This window comes from Cryptomeria japonica, chromosome 11, assembly GCF_030272615.1.
Source record: "Cryptomeria japonica chromosome 11, Sugi_1.0, whole genome shotgun sequence".
Classification (NCBI taxonomy): Eukaryota; Viridiplantae; Streptophyta; class Pinopsida; order Cupressales; family Cupressaceae; genus Cryptomeria; species Cryptomeria japonica.
Window position 1 is genome coordinate 34,709,860 of NC_081415.1, and position 4,687 is coordinate 34,714,546.

Sequence of the window (4,687 nt, forward strand, 5' to 3'; positions counted from 1 at the left end):
CATTTAAGGATAAGATGAGAACTATAAAATTTTCATTCTATTACTATGAATAGAGATTGAATGATTATGTAATGTACCACAATGGAAAAATTTGGCACTTGGCTCTTTTGGTAAGTATTGGTTTTGGTTTTCCATTCACCACTAGTTTTTAGGATCATCAGTAAGATCGACCCTCAGAAGGGAAATGGCGAGCTAGAAAATGTCAGATTAGTTGTGTGTTTTTTTTCAATCTGGTAGAACTTTAAATGATTGTTCGTATTCTAGTTTGTAGGTAGGGGATTGTATTCTAGTTTGATTGGTAACATTGAGGAGATTATCAATGCCAACTACAATAGCTTTCTTGGCTTGGAAAACCAGAGCAGGAGCAACTGAAAATAGACTTGATGGTATTGAGCAAACACTCAAAAAAATAGCCAAGCAAAGCCACAAGATTCTAAAGGCTGCCTCGAATAGCATGAAAACCCTTATCTGCAAGCTAGAGAACTACCAAGGGGATAAGGTCACAGTGGGCATTATTGATGTTAAGGATGACACCCTAGATGAAAGGGACACAGGGCTAGGGTGAAGATTGAGAGAAAGCACTAAAAGGATGCAAAGACACGGTAAGGAAATTGAGGAGATTAAGTGGGAAATGGACAATATGGAACAGGTGGAGCTTCAAGTGATGAAGATGCTTCAGAAATTAACCAATTCTGGACTACTGCCGGCCTTTTTTGGTCTATAATCTGCGTTCTCTTGTTTGTTGGCATTTGGTTTGCCAGCTATCTTTCCTTTGTTTGCTATCTTTTTGTTGTGTTCTAATATTTATCTTTTGATTTTCTAACTCTATTGGGTTTTAGGGGCCCATCAAAACATGTTTTCCCATATTCAAAAACATAGACAAGAAGGAAATAAGGATAATTCTATCAAATGCAGATTTATTGTTGGCATGAATAGTTTTGTACTGTGACCTACAATAGTGCTCCAATTTATCCATTTGGGTCATCTTGAATTCAACACATTTTTATACCCATCAACTTGTTCTTCAGATGTCCCTTCTCGATGCAGATCTGGCATTACTGGTGGGGGGTGTGGAAACATCCTTCTATTCATGCAGATTCTTTGGTGTATTTTTGGAGCAGTATGGGTAAGCCTCCTTCTTTGTCCTCTTTTCTCCAGAGTGTGTGGCAAATAGGTCCCATTTTCATACTTTGGCAGATCTAGTTAGTGAGGAACTAGAGGATATTTTGGGAAGTCAAGCTAATAGTTCAGCAAGTATGGTATAGAATAATAGAAATGATCTAGAAGATGGTGGAAGCTAAATGTGAGGTGAATTTTCCTCTAGATAGAGGAGAGGCTGAAATTGCGAGTAGGATGGGTTTGCAGGAGTTGTCACATGTTTCTGCTTGTATCAGGAGAGGCAGATGTGCTATGAATAAGGTTCAAAGGGTGGGAAGATGGTTGCCACCCCAAGATGATTTCATAAAGATCAACACAGATGGCTCCCCTCGGGTTAGTCTGAGTTCTAGTGGGATTGGAGGTGTTGGTAGGGAGTGTTTGGGGGTTGTTGTTTTCTTCTTCTCAGTGCACAAATGAAAATAAGATAATAATTATAAGGAGGGATTAGAAATTCTCTATGCCCTGGAGTGAGCTTATGCATTGCGGTGGCGTAAGGCTATATGCGAATTGGACTCATAGATTATTGTTAATCTACTAATTGAGCAAAAGATGGTTGAGATTAACTGGCAACTGGAAGGGATTATTCACCGGATTTTGTAGATTAGTGCCATGATGGATAAGGTGTCTTTCATCGACATTCCTTGTGAATGGAATAGAGTGGCTAATTGTTTGGCTAAGTGGGCTTCAGAACAGGGTGATGAATAGAATGTTTAGGGTTGGGGGCATCTTTCCCAGGATTACTATTAGGATTTACATAGGATCCTTGATGAGGATGTGGATAGTTATGAAGCTGGATGATGACCACTTTATTGAATAAAGAAAATTTAAACATGATCATTATAATCTTTAATATCTATATCAGAATTTTCTTGGTTCTGATCATGTTTGTGCCCACATGTCTCTTATTTTTTCCACAGATTCTTGTTGAAGTATTTTTTCCGCCTCACGATCATTCACTCCATTGTTATACAAGATTGCATGTAAATTATTTTGGAGATGTTAATTCTTTGACACATACTAATAGAAACAATGTTGATCATATTAGCAATTTGTCTGCTATGATTTCCCTTTCAACTTCATGATTTGACAAGGTAGTCAGTCCCTTATTGCCACATCAATGTTCAAATTGAGACACAATGAATATTCAATGAATTCTATTGAAAAGACATTGCTTTAACTTTCAATTTATACCATCATATTGTAGAATAACTATAATGCTATCTTTATGGTAAGGAAAAGATGACGAGAGAGGGCAAAGAATCTAGTGCTAGGGTTTCAGCGAGTAAGGGAGACATGATAGAGGATGGAGAGGTTGGAGGTGAGGCAAATGGTGATGGGGAGGGTTGGTTTTTTTGGTACGTACTAGCTATTTTTTGGGTAGTGGTGTGTTTTCCCTCTAATGGATGCGCATCTGTGGTTGGTGGTCAGACTGCATTCATGCCTATTTGACTATGTCCTCATGGGTTGTCGATGTTTATTCTCTATCTTGGTCTATGGAGTTGGGTATTCTAGTGTTTGATGCATTGTATGACTTATTACTTAGGTTCTTGTCGCAACAAGTTTTTATTTTTGAAGCTCTTTGGAGGCCTACCACTTTTCTATGTGGTGTTGGTGGGCCTCTTCCTCGTCCACATGTTGTGGATCTGGCTCTTTCAACTTGTGGGTTGGGCATTCCCATTATGTTTCCTAGGGAATGACGCGCATGGGTTCTACACTTGGCATTAACTTGCAGGTCTTGGTGGTCCTACTTAATAGGCCATCGAAGTCATTGAGATGGGTGTGTTTTTTGAAGATCCCTCTATTGTATTGTTGAGGGGCGACTAGTTCAGTTGGAACTTTTGGAAGACTTAACCCTTCTTGGTCTTTGTTCTCTATGCTTCTAGGAGCTAGAGATGTGGTTGTAGGGTTTGACAATGGGGTTTGGAGTTGTTAAAATATTTCTTTGCAGGTCTTTGTGTAAGATGGTGTTCCCTTTGCAGGTGGTTCACCGACTGTTGTGGGAGTGCTTTGGATGCATGATGAGGGTTGGTTACCATACATGTGTTTGAATAGAGAGGGATCCACCTCCTCTATTCCTTCTTTTGGGTTGTGCTTCCCTGATTGGAAGCTGTTCGTTTCCCGAGTCCCTGTTGATACTGCCTACTCTTCCCTTCATATGCAGTTCTTTTTGAAGTTGATCCCCTAAGAGCCTATTGTGCAGAGAATCATAAGAGCTCGTCTCTATGTTAGATCTTTGTGGTGGACCTCTTTCCTAATTTTCCCCCTTTCTGGGCTCTTGGGACCCTTAATTTCTTCAAACAACAACAGATCTATTGAGGTGATTCATGCTTTGTATTGAGATGATCCATGCTATTTTATTTGTAGGGATATATACATGTCAAAGGTTCAAGAAAGCCTTTCAAAATCCTAAGTATTTTTTTTGAGTTAGTTCCTTCATGGGTTACTTTGTTTATTAATTTTATCAAATGGCTATTTTTTTCTTAATTCACAATTTTTTGGGGTTTCTCTAGATTTTTGTGGTTTCCCTACTTGTCTAAGCTATAGGGTGGTTGTTTTGGTAAAAGGTTCAAAAATAATTTCAAAATAGACTATTTTGATATTATTTCTTTGGCTCCATTTGTTGTAGTGTAAGACCGTTTTCCAACAAGATGGTTCGGAGTTCCTTCCTAAATGTGTTTTTTCTATTTACGTAATTTTTTTGTGCCAGTACCTCTATTCCCACCAATTTGATGCTCCCTTCAAAGGAATCCTTTCAAAGTAGGTTTTGTTCCTTCTTTGGTTTTGGTTTGCTTGATGGTCTCATTGTTTGTGAGTTCTTCCCTTTTGTGCTTATGTATTGCAGTTATGTAATGTTTTGGGCCTCTATCGAGCTAATATAATCAGAGCATAACTAGAATGTTAAAAATCTATCATGAACAAGACAAAACAATTTTGGTTCTCTATAACACTCGTTGAAAATTAAAATGTTAAGAAATTTTTTATTACATTCATGAAGGTAAACACAAATTATTTACAATAAGGTGAATTTCATGGATTTTGGTTTTAACATTTTATATAATAAAAATTTGAAGGAGTTAATAATGGTTATTTTATATATATTTTGTGGATTCTTTCTATAATTAGTTAAATCATAATTTAGTTGGGTTGTTTATAACATAATTAATTAATTTTAAAAATTAAAATTAATTATATAATAAAAAAGTATTCATATTAAAAATTTAAAAGTGGAGACAAGAAGGAATCATTATTTTTATTATAAATATTAATTATTTTATCAATTAGATTATTTCATAAAAAATAATTTTGAAAATTACATTCTATATTTAATTTTTTGAAATTAAGCACATCGAATTCAAATTTATATATGGTATGAACTAATTTGACGTGGTTGTGGTTGTATTATAGTTTCCTTTGAATCATCAAATCTCTTGTATTACAACACTTGTTGAAGGTTTTGCAAATGGGGTTGCAAGCTAAGTGGGTTTAACCTTGGAGGGAACTCCATTGTTAAGCATACTGGAGTTGGAGT